We start from the raw sequence: 19,688 nt of genomic DNA on the forward strand, positions 1-19,688 counted from the left end.
TCCTGGCACACTTTTGTATAGATATATCTTGAGTTCTCTTGGAGCACTCAGAATCTTAAACTGCACAGCACAGCAACTCAAACTCTAGGCTTATACCCATCCCAGCTCCATTTCTGTGTCTGTGATAAAATGCCCTGACCAAAAGCAACTTTAGGAAAGAAAGGGTTTATTTTGACTTGAAATTCTAGATTACACTCCATCATTATATTGCTCAGGGACCCTACCTAGGGAAAGCAGAGTGTGGTGGTGTGTGCATTTAATACCAGTGCTGAAGAGGAAGACAGCTAGATTCCTAGGATTCATTGGCCATCCAGTCTAGCTTAATCTGTGAGCCTCAGCCCCAGGGCCTAGGGAAGAACCAAAACAGGGGGGCAGCTGCATGGGATGACACTTACAGTTGACCTCTTGACCTCTGGTCTTTCAAGTGAGCTAGGTCTTCCTTCCTCAATCAATAATCAAGTCAGTCCCTCAAAGACCAATCTGATCTAGATAATTCCTCATTCAGACTCTTTCAAGGTGATCTTAGGTTGTGTGATAGCACCACCAGCACAATACCCAAGAGAATTCTTTTCAGGTTCTTTTTAAAGACAAGGTTTCTCTGTGTAGCCCTGGCTGCCCTGGGACTTCACTCTGTAGACTAGGCTGGCTTTGAACTCAGAAACCCACCTGTCCTTGGCTCCTGAGTGTTGGGATTAAACCACTGCCCACAATACCCAAGAGAATTAAAATCACACCTATACTGTTTTACCTTCCTCAACTTTGCCAGTACTGATGTTGTTTCTGCCTCTGTCTCTGTCTCTGTATCTGTCTGTGTACATGTGTACATGCATTCTGAGGTCAGAAGTAGACACTGAGTATCTTCCTCAACTGCTCCCTCTTATTTTTTGAGACAGGATCTCTCACTGAACCTGGAACGTACTGACTCAGCTAAATTGACTGGCCAGTGAGCCCCAGAGACCATCCTGTCTCTACCCTCACAGAGTTAGGATTACAGACACATATGTTTTATGTGGATCCTGGGGATTGAACAGAGGTTTCCAGGCTTGCACAGCTAGTGCATTGCTGACTGGCCCATCTCTTTGGCCCCTTGTCTGTCTTTTTATTATGGTCATGCTCCATCCTAGTGGGTGGGGAGTGGTATTTCAGTGTGCTTTGGTTGGCATTTCTTTAAGGAGCAGTGGTACTGAGTGTTTGTTCATGTGCTTATTGGCCATTTATTTTCTTTGGAGAAGTGTCTTCTTAAGCCACTTGCCTTTTTAAGATTGTGTTATCTTCTTATTGAGTTGTAGGAGTTATTTTCATATTGTAGATTAATATTCCTTATCATACACATAGTTTAAAACATCTTCAAACACCCTGTGGGTTCTATTTTTACTTTCTTAATAGTATTATTTACAGCCCAAAAGTCTTTGATTTTCATGCAGACTGGTTTATCTGTTTTGCTGTTGTTTGTGCTTTTGGCTTGGCATATAAAGAATTGTCTTTGAAATCTAGTGTGATGAAGACTTACCGCAATGCTGTCTTCCAGAATGTTTGTAGTTTTAGCTGTTGTGTTTGTGGTCCATTTCAAGGAATGTTGGTGTGGCATGGTGTGGGCTCCACTTCATTCTGTTGCAAGTGTCTGTGTAGCTGTTCCAGCATTGTTTGTTGAAGGAAAAAGGGGGGCTGTGGTAAAGTTCATGCCCTGAAAGCATGAGGACCTGAGTTCTACCCCCAGAATGTGTGTAAAAAGCAGAGTGTGGTGGTGTGTGCATTTAATACCAGTGCTGAAGAGGAAGACAGCTAGATTCCTAGGATTCATTGGCCATCCAGTCTAGCTTAATCTGTGAGCCTCAGCCCCAGGGCCTAGGGAAGAACCAAAACAGGGGGGCAGCTGCATGGGATGACACTTACAGTTGACCTCTTGACCTCTGGTCTTTCAAAAACATACTCATGTAAACTTGTGTAAACACATGAACATGTGATGTGCACACGCACAGATAAAGAACAAACAGATGTTGCTCATTAAATTACGTCGGCTCTCCATTGTAATGCATGTGACTATACACGGAAGAGCTTGTCATGGAGTCTATATTCTACTCCGTTGGTCCTTGTGCTCACCTTGTGCCAGCCAAAGTCTTGACTGCTGCATATCTGCAGGATTTTTCAGTCCACAGGTGTGGATCCTCCAATTTTGCTCCGTTAAAGACTCTTCAGTCCCTTCCATTCTATGTACGCTTTATTTTTGTTTAAAGATTACTTGTTAATTAATTGGTATATGTATGTGGATGCCCGTGCAATGGCATGGGTTTGGAGGTCAGAAGACAACTTGTGTGAGTCAATTTTCTTCTAACATGTGGTCCTAGGAATCAAATTCAGGTCACCATGCTTGGTGGCAAGCACCTTTACCCACTGAGACATGCCATTGGCCCTCTAATCCCAGCACTGGGGAGGCAGAGCCAGGCGGATCTTTGTGAGTTCGAGGCCAGCCTGGTCTACAGAGCAAGATCCAGGAAAGGCACAAAGCTAAACAGGGAAACCCTGTCTCAAAAAACCAAAAAAAAAAAAAAAAAGGGCCCTCTCTATATATTTTGAAACCAGCTTGCGAAATTTTTTTTGGGGGGAAACATACCTGGGACATTGACAAAAAATGTGTTGAATCTTTTAACTGTAATAATAAGTCTTTTAGTAATAATAAGTCCAGGGTGATGAAATTCTATGTTGTCTTTTACCTTAATTTCTTTTAATAATATTTGAAGTTGCCATTGCATAAGCATTGTGCTTCTTTTATTAATGTATACTCAACATTTTGGTGCTACTGAAAACATAATTGTATTCTTGATTTTATTTTTAGAACATGTAGCATAAAGTAGAGCTGTGATTGATTTTCATGTATTGATCATTTGTGTTTCAAACTTGATTATCTGATTTCTTTTTATTTACTTTATTTATTTATTAGTATTATTAGTGTTATTATTGATTTTTTTGAGACGGGGTTCTTCTGTGTAGCCTTAGCTGTCCTTGAACTTGCCCTATAGACCAGGTTGGCCTCGAACTCACAGATTCTCCTGCTTCTGCCTTCCGAGTGCGAGTGCTGAGATTAAAGGCGTGCGTCACCACCGCACGGCTCTTTTATTCACTTTAGTAGATTAGAATTTTTATATAGTGGATTATACCATCTGTAAATAAGGGTAATTTACTTCTTCTTCCTCTCCGGTCTGGGTACCTCCCTTCCGAGAACGCTCTCTTTCTGACTTCCTGTTTCTCTGCCTCCCTGCCTTCTTTCCTCTCCTCCTCCTTCCTCTTCCTTATATTTGTTCCTCATTCCTTCAAGTGCCTCCGTCTGTGTGGACCAGCAGCGACGGTGGGCATCCTTCTCCCCTCTGAAGCTCCTTCACTTCCAAGCTCACTGGCAGCTGTGGCTTCTTCAGATCCCAGTTGGGGGCAGGGTCCCCACTCTCGGTTTGTTGAGCAGCTTGCTGAGAATACGTAATTCTTGTCTCTTGTCCTCTGTCTTGTTCATATGTGACGTGAGCCTTCCTAAGAACGTCATGCTCCTGTTTGCTCCTGCGTCTCGGAGTTGTAGAAAATCTTTCATAACAATATTTATTGTGGGGGCGGGGTGATGGTGTAAGGGGCGGGACCTGAGTGTAAGGGGTGGGGCGAAGGTGTAAGAGGGGCAAAGGGTATAAGGGGCAGGGTGAAGGTGTAAGGCAATGGCGGAGGAGATTTTAAAATGCTGAACTGTATTTTACGAGTGTGTTTTTTAGGGAGAGGAGGATGAAGAAACAGGAGAACATGATGGCGATCCCCCAACTAATGACGAAGGGAAGACATCCCCACTGTAATAAGGAACCAAAGGAGCCTTCAAATAAACACATGGAGCTCACTTGAATGACCAAGCCCCCTGCAGTCATCTGTCAGCAAACAAGGTCATCACTGAAAACAAACTTCCAGCCCAGCTCCAAGTAGGTCTGTAGTCACAGCACTGGAGAGCCTGAGGCAGGAGGATGGCAAGTCAGGATCAGCCTAGGCTACCTAGCAACACCTTGTAGCAAAACCAAAGAATCACAAAACTACAATCAATGTTTTATCAGTAATGGTAATAGTTACTCAGAACACATCAGTTCTTAATGAAAGTACTAGTGTTTACTGTTGTGTCTGACTATTCCCGTCCATCCTGTTTCTGTAGTGGGATTGCTGCAGGTACCATGTATCTCTTCTCCACTCAAAGTGTGTGATGTCCAGTTTTTGATATGACTATGCTGTGCCATGAGTATTTATCCTATAAAAATTGACAGATTAAAAGTAATGTAATACTTGCCTTTAGGCAACCAATGTTCAGTGGCCATTCTCACATCGTCACACTTTGCCCAAGAAAGCCAAGGAAAAGGCAGATGAGTGGCCAGGGAAGCCAGGTGATTACCCTGGGCAGGGCTGCCAGAGACATATGGAACTCTATCTGGCTGTTTTATTCCAGGAGGGATTAAGAGCAAAGTCGGTTCAATTCTGGAAGAGTTTACGGGAAGCAACAGCAGCACAGATGCTGAGAATTACTTCTGCGGAGGCTGCCGCTGTGAAGATGGCATTGCCGCTGTGAAAACGGGATTGGATGTTGACAGGAGAGCCCTCGCTTTCAGAGAATTGATTCTCCTGTGAAGACATGCTCAACTCGAGGCTGGTGGCAACAATGATTGGGTTTTTTTAGAATGATGAATCTAGAAGGGAAGTAGTCCCTCCTGTTTATAATCAAGGTGGCCGGAGTTGTGCTTTGTGGGAAGCCCCTCCTAGCCTTGAAATGTTCGTCATTGATGTTCGATGTAACTCTCCTTTAAAAATTACTCACAAAGGCTGGAGAGATGGCTCAGTCAGTGAAATGTTTGATTTGCAAGCAAGAGGATTTGCATTTGAGCCCCTAGAGTCCTCATGAAATGCTAGGTGTGATGGCACACACTTGCAATCCCAGGGCTGGGGTGGAAATGGGGGGTGAGGAGGAGGGGTTCCTGCCAGTCAGTCTAGCCTACTAGAGGAGCTCCAGGCCAATGAAAGATGTCTCAAAATAGGGTAGATGGCACTCCTGGGAAATGACGCTTGAGGTTGGTTGTCCTCTGGCCTTCACATGCCCCTACATACAGGTGTACATCCCTGTACATATGAACACACACATATTAAAAACAATTACTCAGAGAATCTAAGTATATCAGTATGGAATAACCTTTTTCGTGGCCCATGGAGATCAAAGGAGGGTGTCAGATCTCCCAGAGCTGGAGTTAGAGGCAGTCACAAGCCTCCCAATATTTGTGCTGGGGACTGAACTCTGGTCCTCTACAAGAGCAGTACACAGTCTTAACAGCTCAGCTGCCTCTCCACCTCCAGCATCCGCCTCACTTGGTTTCTAGAAACATCATTTTTGCCTCATCCCTGACACAAGGGGGCATGCCTAAAGGGGAAATGGAGAGGGCAGTCTAGGTTCCTGTTATATACAGACACAATCCGGTCCGCCCAGCCAGAGACTCCCCACCTTCTTCCCACCATAGCTTAGAAACTCCTCCCTCCTCTAAACTACTTACCACAGCATCACCAGATTTGAACTTCCACATCTCACTCAAGGGTTCCTGTATCTCCTGGTCCAGGTGGCTGTTCAGCTCTGGCTCCCACGCCCACAACCACTTCAGCAGCAAGGAGGGGAATAGGGTATCAGCTCTCCTCTCACCCTCCAGAGCCCCCCAACACTGCTGCCACACACCCACCCGAGGCTAAGAAGTCTCTCCATTCATGGCTGACATGTGTTCAGCAGAAGGCTGGGAGTCTACAGACAAAGGAAGGGGAGGAGGGAGGATGGATGGGTCTCAGGCTGTTGCACTGTCAACCTAAGTTTAAAAAATGAATAGAGACAAATTCAACAAAGACTAAAAGCATTATCCAGGACTAGCAGGGTAACGGGAGGAGCAGAATGTTGCCATGGGAATATTCACACTGTGGTAAACGCTGTCTTCAAGGAGGCTGAGGCAAGGGGAAGGTTTTAAAGATAAAAATAAGGATACATAGGTACTTTCAAGATCAAAAACGTTTTAAATTTGTGTATAGTGTGTAAGTGTCTGCCACGTGTGTACAGGTGCCCACAGAGGCCAGAAGAGGTCCTCTGTCTCCTGGAGCTGGAGTTTCAGGTACTTGTGATCCTCCTGAAGTGAGTTCTGGGAACCAGACTTGGGTTCTCAGCAAGAGCAGGTCCACTCTTAGCCACTGAGCCGTTTCTCCCGCCCTGGAAGCTTCTTGTGTGAAGGGGTGGCCCTGGCCGTAGAGGTTCTGGGGAAGTCTTCTGTGATGGCTCAAGTGTCATGGGTAAGAGCCGTCCTCCTCACCCCTGGCTCTGTTTACTTTGCTGTTGGTGCACAAATGACTTCAACTTGATTCTCACAGCTTTCACAGCACCCAGGATGATTTACCAAAATAAACATGTTAAAAAATGAGTGCGTACTGTGATTGTGCCCATGCTGGCCATCACAAGTGAAGTATTCACACAACCTGACACACACTGAGTGCTAATAAGTCTGTTGTCAAAGGAACCAGACAGGAATCTGCTGGGGTAATGGCGGCACAGAACTTGTGGGAGTGGCCAACCAATACCTTGTCCAACTTCAGGCCCATGCCATGACAGGGAGCCCATGTCTGTCACTGCCTTGATGGCCAGGAGCCAAAGGCTGGATATCCCAGAAACCTTGGGGAAAAAAAGTCAGTGAAATGATTCTTAATGATACTCTGCTGTACTTGCAGATTGGTGCCTAGCCAAATAGTCATCAGAGAGGCCTCATCCGGCAACTTATGAGAACAGATGCAGAGCCAACATTAGGAAGAGCTTGGGGAATCCTGTGGAAGAGGGGGAGGAAGGATTATAGGAGCCAGAGAGGTCAAGGACACCACAAGAACACAGCCACAAAATCAACCAATCAAGGCTCATAGGGGTTTTTACAGGTACACTCATCAGCACCAAGAGGAAAAGCTGGAGAGACCATGAGAAAATCAGGGAAAGCTTGAGACGCTCTTGTTGGACTCACATGACGCCGCACAGGCCCCTGGGACAGGAACAGAACCCCGGCTTCCCAGCCAGGGTTACCCTGAACACGTGGCAGATGTCAGGCTGCTGGAGCTGAGTTTCTCAAGGAGCTGGGCACAATGGTTAGAAAGCCAGCAAAACTAAAGGGACTGAGCAAGTTGTCTTTATGCTTTTAGACATCTATATAAATATGTGTGTAACAATAACAAAGGAAAGGAGATGATTTTGAGAGGAAGGATTGGGGGAGGGGAAAGTGATGTGATTATATTTTAATTAATTTTGGGTTCTTGTTTTTATTTTATGTATATGGGTGTTTTGCTTGCGTGCATGTCTGTATACTACTTCTGTCTAGTGTCACAGAGGCCAGAAGAGAGTGTTGGATCCCCTAGAACTGGGTTACAAAAGGTTGTGAGCTGCCATGTGAGTACAGGGAATCAAACATGGGTCATCTGGAAGAACAGCCAGTGCTCTTAATCTCTGAGTCATCTCTCCAGCCCCTATATTTTAGTTTTTTAAAAATTAAAAAGGAGAGAGAAAGGAAAAACCAATCATGGTGATCACAAATATTTCTTGTGCCGGGCATTTATCAATGAGACCTAGAGAGAGCTCTGCCACCAACAGAGTGGCTTGGTGTGGGGTGAAAAGGAAGAGCTTTCCATCATAGCAGAAAGGACACACCTGAGGGATGTCTACTGAACTTTAGGGAGAACGGGACCAAACACACCATTGTGGGGTTAGGAAGACAACTTAGCCGAGTATCTGCTAAGTTACGATGGGAACTAAGGATCCCCAGGAGCAGATGCACCCGTGTGTTTCTGTGACCCCAGCACTCGGGAGGGAGGATAGGAGGGTCCCTGGGGCCTGCTGGCCTGCCAATCTAGCTGAATCACTGAAATCCAGGCTCAGCCAGATGCCCTGTCTCAAAATACAAGGTGAAAATTATTAAGGAAGACACTTATAGTGATCTGTGGGCTACACACACACACACACACACACACACACACACACACACACACACACGCATACCTGAATACACACATGCACATTCACAAACACATACACAGACATAGATCACATAGAGACGGGGCAGGGAAGGAGGGAGAGAGAAAGAGAGAGAGATCAACCTGTGACAACTTCCCCTAGCACAAGGACCATCGGGGCCTATGCAGGCCAGGGCACAGCTGAGCTGACTACGTCAGCAGCAGGATTAGGGGCAGATACAAACACCCTCCTTGGCAACAAGGCTGGAAAATCCATACCCATCATCCTCCTGACTCAATGCAAAAGGGTGCCAAGTCTTAAGGGCAAGTTTCAACACCTGTCTGCCATCTAGGACTCACCAGAGACTCTCTGGCCTAGAATCACCATCAGGTAGTGAATGGTGGTCTCCAGGATCCACTGGTGGGTTCCTCATGCCTGGAAGTCTCATCAGTTTCTGGTGATGCTCAGTTGGTGGAAGCCACTTCCTATTAGGAGACAAAGTCCACTTGACAGCCAGGACTGATTCAAATGGCATCATGCAAATCCCCTTTTATAAATAGAGTTCACCAAACAGAAGGCACCAATGGGACCTAGAACCATACCAAGTCTTTGCACCGTGAATGATCCAATCTAGAAAGTTCTTGTAGACATGCCCAGAGGCTTTCTTCCCAGTGTGGATCTAAATCCTGTGAAGTAGTTAGGTGACAAACTTCTCCTGGGGAGATGGAACACATCCATGCCACTTACCCTAGAAAGGGAGGCTCCGGCAGGCCAAAGAAATGTTTGCACCAATGTCCAATTTTTTGGGGGATGGGGGGTTATTAACAAGAGTATGGCCGAGTGGTTATTCCAGGGACAGGAATAACTCAAGAGCTCATGCAGCACCAGAAAGCCCATGCCAACATGGTACGGACTCTCACACTGCAGCCAGGAGCTCTCTAAGCAGCTTGTAGACATATCCACAGTCAGAACAAACATCTCTTTCCATTTGCCTAGTCAGAGTCTCCATCCCCTGCAAGTGTTTACTTCTTTTTATACGGCTGGGTAGAGGACCTCAAGAATCTGTATGTTTCTGTTCTCCCACACAGTAACGTTTTATTTCCCTCAGGAGGCTCTGGAGCCTCCTCTCCCTCCCAGGGGAAATGTTTCAACTTAGAGAAGCAGTCCTCAACTGTCTGCGACAATCTCTCTGGGGGTGGAAAGACCCTTTCACAGGGGTTGCCCAAGACCACCAGAAAAAGCAAATATTTACATCAAGATGTATAATAGTAGGACATTGCAGTTCTGAAATAGCAACAAAATAATTGTATGGTTGGGGGTCACCACAACATGAGGAACTGTATTAGAGGGTCACAGCATTAGGAAGGTTGAGAACCACTGATGTAGAGTTAAGATTGGACTGGGAGGAGCATGCCACCCAACACAAGCTGACAGAGAAGATGAACACCATAGCAGGGTGGCAGAGATCTGTTCTTTCTTTATAAAGTGTCTTCTATGCTGTGATGGAACACTATGAGAAACAACTTGAGGAGGAAAGGGATTCTTTCCTCTTACAGCCTGGTGTCCATCATCTAGGGATGTCAGGGCAGAAGCTCAAGGCAGGAATCTGGAGGCAGGAATTAATACAGAGGAATGGATACAGAACACTCCTCACTGGCTTACCCCTTGTGGCTTTCTTAGAACACCCAGGACCACCAGCCCAGGGCTGGTGCTGTCCACCATGTGCTGGGCCCTCTTACATCAATCCTCAAGAAAATGTACTACAGGATTGCCCAAGGCCAGTCTGGTGGGGGCATGCTCCCTTCACCCAAAATGACTTTAGCTGGTGTCAAACTGATGCAAAACTATCCAGCACACAGGTTAAATAGTCTGACCTTGAATACAATATTATTTTATGCAAATGATTCCTTGACATCTTGCTCCTCTGAGAAATCCTCTTCTCTCCTCCCCTGCTACCAATGCACCTGCAGACAGAGGCTACCTCCATCCTCCCTGGGAGGGATTCTCCCTTGTAGATCCTCAGGTTCCTCTGCTGGATGAGATGGCATTTAAGACTGGGACTTCTTGTCTCTGTCTCTATGGAGAACATAGCTCTCAGCAGGGTTCTTGGTGAGTCAGGCAATATCCAGCACTTTGAGCTGGATTCATAGGAAACTTGGCGCTGTGGAGCTGATAGAGTAAGAGTCACTTTCCTGAGCCTGTGAGAAGAAGAAATGTCTACTGGGGCCTGAGAAATGGTTTATCAGTTAAGAGCACTTATTGCTTCGAGAGGACCTGGGTTTGATTCCCAACATCCACATGGTAGCTCCCAATCATCTGCAACTCCATTCTGAAAAGATTTGACACATTTTTGGCTTCCATAGGCACAAGGCACACAAATGGTGCATAGACATTCATACAGGCAAAAACAAAAACAAAAAGTCTGTTGTTTGAAGCAGTTGAATTTGCATTTTTAAGAAACAGATAAACAATACCTTCCTCATATGGCCACTACCCATTTCCACTCATCAGATGGATCCTTCACTGGAGGGAAAAGAGATCTCTCCTCTAAGAGACGTAATCATTGTTTTGATGACTTGCCTGGCTCCTACATTTCCAGACTTTCTCTAAGTTACTATCAAAGTAAACAGGGCATGACTGCTTCTGTGGGCAGGCATCAAGTGAGGTCACCAGCAGAACAGGAAAACATGTCTCTGGCTCAACTCAGTATTATCCTCCTTTCAAGCTTAAAGAAAGGGGGGCTATTATATTTTATTTAAAAATATTTAACATTTAGTATTATATTGAATGATTTAAAAATAATGGAATGGATAGAAGAGTAGATGATGGGTGGGTGATAAGTGGATGAATGGGTGCACATATGAATGTCTATATGGGTAGACTAATGAGGGTGGTAGGTAGACTGGTGTGTAGATGAGCAAGTTGGCAGTTAAATGAATGACTGAATGGATGGACTCATAATGAGTAGATGGATGATGGAAGGGTGAATAATGGATGTATGGACAGATGTATGTATGGATGATAATGGGTGGGTAGATAGACCAATGAGTGTATGGATAAATTGGTGGATGGATTGATCCAAGTATATGTAGACAAATGATGGATGGACATATGGATGGATGATGGGTGAACTGTTTGAATATTGAGCTTGCTGTTAGTCTCTTGTGAGCTTGGGTGTATTCTAGGGATTAAACTTTAACCTTGTCTCTGTAACGAAGAATCCATCATTTCACCATGATTTACCAGTGTAGGATCCTTATCTTAGCTCTTGCCAATCTTCCTATCTATGACTCCAAGAACCCAAGCCTACCAGGATACCTGGCTCACTGCCTCGTGCCCAATCCTAAACTCTGGATACTTCCAACTGTTGTCTTTAAATGTTACCCTTTGATGACCTTGTGGTCAGAACCCAGCATCTGTTCCCACTCCTTCATCATGAATCTTCAGTGTTTAGAAGCCCGCCTTGCTGATCTGGCTTCCTTACTTTTGCCTGTCCCTCATGGGTGCCACAAAACCTGTCTCAGCAGAAATGGACAACATCTGGGATATTGTCAAATGCCACATGGTCACTATTTGAAAGCACATACTCAAGAAACGTGAGGGCTCCAGGAAGATGGCTTGTTGGGCAAAGGTGCTTACTGTGTAGGCATCACGACTTGAGTTTGAATCTCAGCATCCATGTAAAAAGCCAGATGCAGTGGCACACATCTGTAATCCCAGCATTCTCATGGCAAGATGGAAGGCAGAGAATGGAGAGTTGTCTAGAAGCTCACAGGCCAGCTAGCTTGGTGTAGAAAGCAACAGAGAAACAGGAGAGACCCTGCCTCAAATACTCCTGAAAGTTGTCCTCTGATCTCCACACATGCTGAGACTTGTGCTCACCCGCATTCACCTCGCTCGGCCTAATTCGTTCATCTTAATAACCTTGCACACAGTCCATCAAGAACAAAGGCCACGTACTGATTCTCTCAACACAAAATCCACAGTGTGACACTATTCAAATCTCAGGGGCTCTGAACCTCTGCCTTTATGGGTGGTCCCGAAGAACACACAGGCTCAAGGAGGCGATGCCCAACTTCTGCAGCACCAGTGTTCACATTTACATGCCACACACTCTCCTACAGGCACACTCAAAATAAAATTAATAAAATAAAATACTCCTGTAAAAAGGAAAGGAACATGAGGATGGCAACTACCCCGGAATTTGGCTGGAGGCAGGAAAGAGTGGTCCTGCCTCTGGCCTCAGCACTGAAATGTTTACGGCATAGGCTGGGTCAGGAGGCCATGAGTCTTCAGAAAGTTGCTGCAGACCGGCAGTGACTGCCAGGCCTTGTTGAGGTGGGGCGTGCTCACACACCGGGCTCTCTTCCTTGGCCGGGTTAAGGTCTCTTGCTGCCAATTTGGATGACTGCCCAAGGGCAGCTGTGGAAACAGGAGTGCCAGTGCCTAGCAGGAGGAGGTGTTGTGAGGTGTCTCCACTCTGACCTCATTGTCACCTTGTACTAAGTAGGCCCTGGATGGCCTGCCAAAACAAAACAAAACAAAAAAAACCTAAATCAAAACATGTGGGTTCTTTAGAGCAAAGTTCAAGCTGAGGAAGCCAGAACTTTCCTATTGTCTCGCACGGTGTCATAGTGCAGGGTGTTGACACAATTATCGTGGCAGTGTGAAAGTGAGGTCTTCAAGTTTTAAAATCCACAAATGCTAAAGGATTTGGGGTTCAAGTACCATTTCATAGATGATATTAAATAGACGTGAGGACAGGGACATTTTTGAGATGCTCAGAACCAGGCAGCGGCTGTTTGAGTTCACCCCATCTGACATGCCTTTCTATAATTATTCCTTAGAATAATCCATGGCGAGTCATATTAATTTAATGTGTTTTATTGGTGAAGACCAGTAAGCAAAAGAGCACATGGCTGGTCCGGTCAGCAGCAGTCAGGGCTCCCTGGGTGTTTGTTGGGCTAACTGCCCCCTGCAGCCTTCACACTGAAGGCCCAGCTCTTCCTGTTAAGCTGCTAAGAAGAGCTTCCTTCAAGGGTCGATTCTGCACTGCAACCAGGAAAGTTCCAGAAGCCTAAGGACTGCGTGTCCTCAGAGCAGTGTCCATTTCCACCCATTTCTCACCTTGTGGGTACAAGGATGCATTGTACTTTCCTGTGTCCCATCTGTGAAGTAGGACCAATGGGCAACCCTGTACCTCATACAGTGGGTGTCAAGAGTTTGTACCTGCAAAGCACCTTAGCCAGTGCCTGGGATGCCGGAAGGCTGAAGAACTGCTGGCCTCTGTGGTCCATCAGGAGACAGATGTGGGTTTCACTGGCAAAGACATGTCTCTGATGGGCCAAATCACTAGGAGCAATCTCAACAGGAACTTACTACAGTCAAGGCTCCCCTGCTGAGCTTGAAGCTGCATGTGAGGCAATGCTTCAGGACATACTCTGTTGTCTTGGTGGGCTTCTCTAAAGTGGCTCTCAGAACAAATAGATGAGTCTTCTTGCTGGCCAGCCTGCCCCATCAGTCAGATGGCTTTCTTCTAAATGAGGCCTCCACCACTCTGATAGTTTCTGGAATGCAATACACCTGGCTGTTTCCCAGAGCCAACATGGACACGCTCTCTGTTTGTCTTCTGATTGTGAGTTTTTAATGGTGTCTGTGGTGGACACGCTGCCATTTGAGCAAGTCTCTGCAGAACGTGGAGTGGAGACTCAGGGCAGGATGGAGCTCCACAGAGAGCTTTGATGTGGGTAGCCTCTACCAGAGATGCCCAGTAGATCCTCCTACAGACTGTCAGCAGCTTGGTCTATGCATACCGCCCAGCCCAGCTCCTCACTCTGTACATACCCATCCCAGCTCATCATTCTCACCTCCACTAGCCCACAGAACTCTTTGGAAATGAGGCCAAAGAGTGATGAAAGACATTAATTTGATTATTAAAACTCAACAGAAGGGTTTCCCTGTTAGCAAAGAACAATTTCAGACAAGAAATGAATGAACACATCCGAAGTCTGCTCTTAGGGCTGGGCATGTAGCTTGGTAGTAGGCTGCTTGCCTTGCATGCCAAGGCCCTGGGTGTGAGCCCAACTCTGCAACAAATAAGTTACATAAACTGCTTCTGAAGGCACCCACATTATGGTGCATCTTAGAGGAGACCAGATTCTCTCCAGAGTCAACTGGAAACAAGACTATTACTACTCTGCACTACATAGTGACTCTATGGGATGTGTTCTTTGGGTGTGACTTTCCCAATCAGCCACAGTACTGGGGCTGAAGTGCACACTTCATTCCACCAGGCATTCCCTGGTCACACACCGCTGCATTCGCTCCCCAGTCCCACATTCACTGTGTAGTATTTCCTGGAACTTCCTCCCAGGTGTGTGTTCAGCCTGGAGAGAGTTCAGAACCATCTGCAGTGTCAGCCACCCACCAGGGTTCTCAGAACATGTCTTATACAGGTACAAGTATCCCCAAGTGCAAGCCCCACAGGGCAAAGCTGAGCCACTTGGGGATGACCTGGGCATGAGGTGGAAAGGGGCCAGCTTCAGGACAGCTTCGGTGGGCATGTAGTTACTAGACTATTTACTTACTCTGTTTATAGATAAGCCTTTCCTGCACATAATGCTGTCTCCAAAATCACCATCCAGGTACTTACAGAATGCTCTGCTTATACAGACACTTCCTGTGCTGGGGTTTCCTCACTGCACCCCCCACTTTTCTCAGCTGTGAAGACACTGTGAAGCATGAACACGGTCCCCACAGCTTGATCCTTGTCTTCTGTGCTGAGTCCAGCCCTGCTCCAGGCTGAGGGGACAAGTCACGTCATCAAGAACTCCAGACTCTGCACAGCTCCTTTCTCCAAACAGGCTCCTGGGACCCCCCCGCTCTTGCCTTCAAGGACCACAGATTTCACTACACATGCCTCTTTGATTGTCTCTACCCATGCACATGTGTGTGAACACATGTGTGCACAGCTGCTTGGGACTGAACTGGGGTCTCATGTTCAGCTGCACTGAGCTGCACCTTCACTTTTTCTAGTTCTTGTCCACCAGGTGCTAGCTTTAAGGATGGGATAGTGTCTTGGTCACTGTAGGACAGGACAGCGTCTTGGTTACTGAAGCAGGTCTAGGACTCCACACTATGCTCCGAAGATTCTTCCTATTAACACAGGTCTATTGAAGGATCTGTGTCTGTCATCTGCATTGTAGAAAGTCACAAGAAAGGCTGATTGGTGTGGGAAGAACACAAAGAAGCAGAGGGCAGTGGGATGGGGGAGATCAAGTGTCACCAAGAGTGCATGCAGCAGTTTAGAGAGAGGGGACCCAGGACTCACGGAATGACTGGAGGAGACAGAGGACCTGTGTGTGTGTGTGTGTGTGTGTGTATGTGTGTTTATGAGTCCCATTCTAAACAAGTTTGAGGATGAGCTGTGACCCTCATTGATGAGGAGTCCAGAGCTTGGCGTTTATGTTACGGCTATTCTCCATTTGGTTCACAGACATCTCTGCCAGAATTTGAAACTGAATGGACAGAGAGTTTGAAACTGGATAGACAGCACATCCACACAAGGTCCTGCAACTGGCAGGAAGCCTCCAGAATATGCAGGACAGTCAGGGCCATTGGGACACCGCTATGCTTTGCAAACACAGAGGCTCCGTGCAGAGAAAGAATGTTGAGATGAGAATAAGCGTGCACCATCACACTTCAGTGTGGTTGGACCATCACAGAGGACCAGGGCTCTGTCTCGAGCCTTGTGGCCATGGCCTGGGGGGGGACCAACCACCTCTTGATGCCAGGCCCTCTGCTCCCAGAATGTAAACAAGTATGGACAGAAGCCATTGCAAATCGTTTTTTGCAGGCTGTGCTCAGAATCCTGCAAGATCTGCAGAGGAGTAAGGAAGCCAGACACGAAGGCCAGAAGGGACCCAAACGGACACGTTGCAGCCCTTTTCATTAGTGCTTCCTGAAAGGTCATAACTACACTTCGCTCCTGTTTGCAGTGAGTGATATGGACAGAGCTCACCATTGGCTTTTGAGTATGAAGCTAAGTAGAAGCGACTGCCCAAGTTCCAACAGCTCCCTGTGACATTGTGCCCCAGAGCTGACAACACCAGCTCCACTGTCCACTGTGGTGCTGTCAACCATGAAGAAAGACAGGCACCTCCTAGGAGCAAGTATGACTGCACCTTTAAAGTGGCCTTCTGTCGTTTTCAGTTTTAATATTATAGTGCACACTGAAAGCACCCATAGATGCTTCTGTCCATCATTTAATTCATTTACCCACGAGCTCCACAACCTTAAACAAAACATGCTCAGGAATAGAGAATTCTCCTTCATTGAACATGCTTGGGAATGTAACCATGCATCTCATAAACAGTACAGGCTCCCTGAATAATATCCCCACAGTTTCTATGTTCAAGGAAGACATTGTCTTCCAAATGATGCCTGTGCTCTCCTTACCTGCTGTGGATATTGACTTTCCTCTCTCTATGCCTCATAGCTGCTTGCTCTGACTTTGTACTCCCCAGTTTGGGAGCCTGCAGTGTTCAGTTACGGCATCTTCTAAGTTATTTGTGTAGCTACCCACAGCAGCAGACATCAGCAGAGCCATTCTGAACCTTTGCTCAGAAACTGATCAGGGCCGAACCTGGCCATGGTTCATTTTTTTTTTTTCAGGGCAAAGAAAGCCTCTCGGGGAACACAAATGTGAGATGGTCCACCTGAATGATCCTAAGCTTGCCATCTTCATGTTCACAGAGCCAGTGACCTGCGACAAAAGGTACAGGGATGGAGTCCTTTCTCAGGTGACCCAGTCCAGAGAATAGGAGCTTCCCCAGGCTCTACCAAGCCGTGTTAACTTGCTCAGGTATTTTGTTGTTGTTGCTTGTTTTTGTTTTTGCAAAGGAAGAGAGTGACCTTTCAACACCACGAAAACACAAATAGAGAGCTAAAGAGCAATGCTTTCAGTTACTCCCACATTGCGATGCTTCCATCAAGTGGATCCTTCTCCAAGTCCCTAGAGCTTAGCACTGGTTCTCAACCTGTAGGTCACGACCCATTGGGGTCACATATCCTGCAATCAGATATTTACATTATGATTCGTAACAGTAGCAAATTTACAGTTATGAAGTAGCAACAAAATAATTTTATGACGGGGTGGGGGGAGGGTCACCACAAAAGGAGGGACTGCTTTAAAGGGTCACAGTGTTAGGAAGGTGAGAACCACTGGCTCAGGGGGTAATGGGTGCTGATATGCATCTGGAGAGTTCCCAGGAAAACAGTACAGACACTTCACCCAGCAGAGTCCCCAAACAGACTGTCTGTCATCAGCAGCCCCATGACACTCAAAGGTTTCCTCTGGGCTTTGTCCCAAACACGGGCACTGAGCACCAAGTTGCCCCATGACTGTTGCTCCTGAGGGGCAGCAGTGGGCCACTGTGCACATGCTGTTCATATCTCACATCTCCATCAAGCTCTTTATTTGTCCTTATTCTTCCTTCTCTTAGCAGGTGGATGCGGCCGGACTTCTTCAGCATGCCGGCCAGCAAGTGTGGCTGAATTGGCAAGGTGTAGTGCGGGAGTCCGCCTCTAAAAAAGAAAAAAGACGAAATGTGTATGCTCCTAAGGAACAGCACACAGGTTACTCTCTGGCCTCCATATGCATGCGCACACACAGAAATAAGAAAGATGATCATCAGAAGCCCTGCTGTGTCAAAACCTTGATCTTCTGTTAGAAGGTTGCTGTCCCCGTGTATCCTGAATGCTGTATCGTTCAGCAACCCCACTATGTGTTTGCAGCCACAAACACCACCTGCAGATGGTGACAGGACATGCTGCATGGGAGAGGAACTGACCTGCCTGTCCAAGTAAGAAAGCGAGGAGAAGGCCAGGCTGTGGGGACTCAGTTGGGACTCAGATATTCCTGTGCCCAGCACTGCTGGTGAGCAAGAGGCTCAGAGTAGGGAGTGGAAAATGGATGCTGCAATTCTGGTATTGAGAAGGCTCCAAGAGGGCGGAGCTCCTTGCCAAGATGCCTTCAGACTTCCTGAGGAATATTGCCTGACCGTCACTTCTGTTTCAGTGGACATGGTGTCAGAACAAGGGACCTGTATTGGGCCTAGCCCAGCGCTTCTCGTGCGGTCAACTTTAACCCTGCACACTCTGGACTGTGCTCTTTGCTTCAAGGAGATGAATGCCAATTACTATGTGTTTTACATACACAGAACAGGTCCCTGCGTCGGGCAGAGACACCAGGACACTCCCCTGGGCATTGGCTGGATGTGTTAGAGCCCCTTGCTCACTGGCTGTTCTCAGCACTAACAACTAGGTGAGCCTGCTGGCCTACTCCCTCCCACAGCTCAGAACGAAGGCAGTGGTACATCGTGGGGCTAAGACTTGGATTCCTTGACTGTGATCCACTCAGTGTGTTATGTTTTCCCCCCGGATAGAATGACATGGAAAGGCTGCTTTCTGAGACACAGCTGCCGATCTCCTTCAAGGACATCGCCAGTCTCTCTCACACATCACGGGGGCGCCAGGAGTGAGTTACCATGTGAGTTGTACGATCTTTAGAAGACTACTACTGAATTGTATGCTAACTCTTTATCTTTCAAAATGAGATATTTTGGGGTTTGTCTCTCTAATACCTTTATTTAAAAATTTTTTATTTTGAAATAAACACGAACTTAGAAAGCATGGTGCTAGAGAAATAGCCCAGTGGTTAAGAGCACTTGCTGCTCTTGCACAGGACCCAAGTTCACTTTCCAGCACCCACATGGCAGTTCACAACCTTCTATAACTCCAGTTCCAGAGGATCGGATGTCCTCTCCTGGCCTCTGTGGGCACCAGACACACAGGTGGTGCACATACATACATACAGACAAAACATTCATACACATTAAAAAAATAAACAATTTTTAAAAATTAAATTGCAAAAGCAGTATAGCAAATTCCTGTATCTAGCCTTCATTCATCTCTAATTTAAATAAGTATAAATCTCCAGGCCCTCTAATTCTTAATATAATATTTTATTAATTAATTGGCATTTCATAAATGTATTTTGATCATATTCAGCTTCCTCTCCTCCCTCTAACTCCTCCTAGATTCAACCCTGTCTCACCAATTCCCATGCCTGTACCCCCAACTTCATGTTCTCTTTTACCCACTTTAGAGAAAAAACCAAAACTTGAGCTGGGTGGTGGTGGCACACACCTTTAATCCCAGCACTTGGGAGGCAAAGCCAGGCGGATCTCTGTGAGTTCAAGGCCAGCCTGGAATACAGAGCGAGACCCAGGACAAGCACCAAAACTACACGGAGAAACCCTGTCTTGAAAAACAAAACAAAACAAAACAAAAACCAAAAACAAACAAACAAACAAAAAACCCATTGAGTCCAATTTATTGCTGACATCTTCTGGGTGTACAGCCACCCACGGGAGCATGGTGAACCTGCCGACAACCACACCCTTCAAGAGAACTGACTCTCCCTCCCCCACAGGCCACCAGTGGCCCACAATTTCTCAGTTAGAGCTGGGGTTGGTGAGCCTCCCCACTCTTAGCTGTTTAATATTCTCTTAAAATTCAGAATACATCCTCAAAACAAGATGTTCCCCACAAGACAAGAATAATGGGACATTTCACAATGTTTTCTGATAATTTTTCTTTCCAAAGGAAACCA

At 46.4% G+C, this 19,688-nt stretch overlaps 1 pseudogene; it reads right to left on the reverse strand.

The window, feature by feature from the left end:
• Window positions 1-4,482: 4,482 nt before the first annotated feature.
• Window positions 4,483-19,688, reverse strand: part of LOC118584685 — a 58,308-nt pseudogene continuing 43,102 nt past the window's right edge.

This window comes from Onychomys torridus, chromosome 5, assembly GCF_903995425.1.
Source record: "Onychomys torridus chromosome 5, mOncTor1.1, whole genome shotgun sequence".
Classification (NCBI taxonomy): domain Eukaryota; kingdom Metazoa; phylum Chordata; class Mammalia; order Rodentia; family Cricetidae; genus Onychomys; species Onychomys torridus.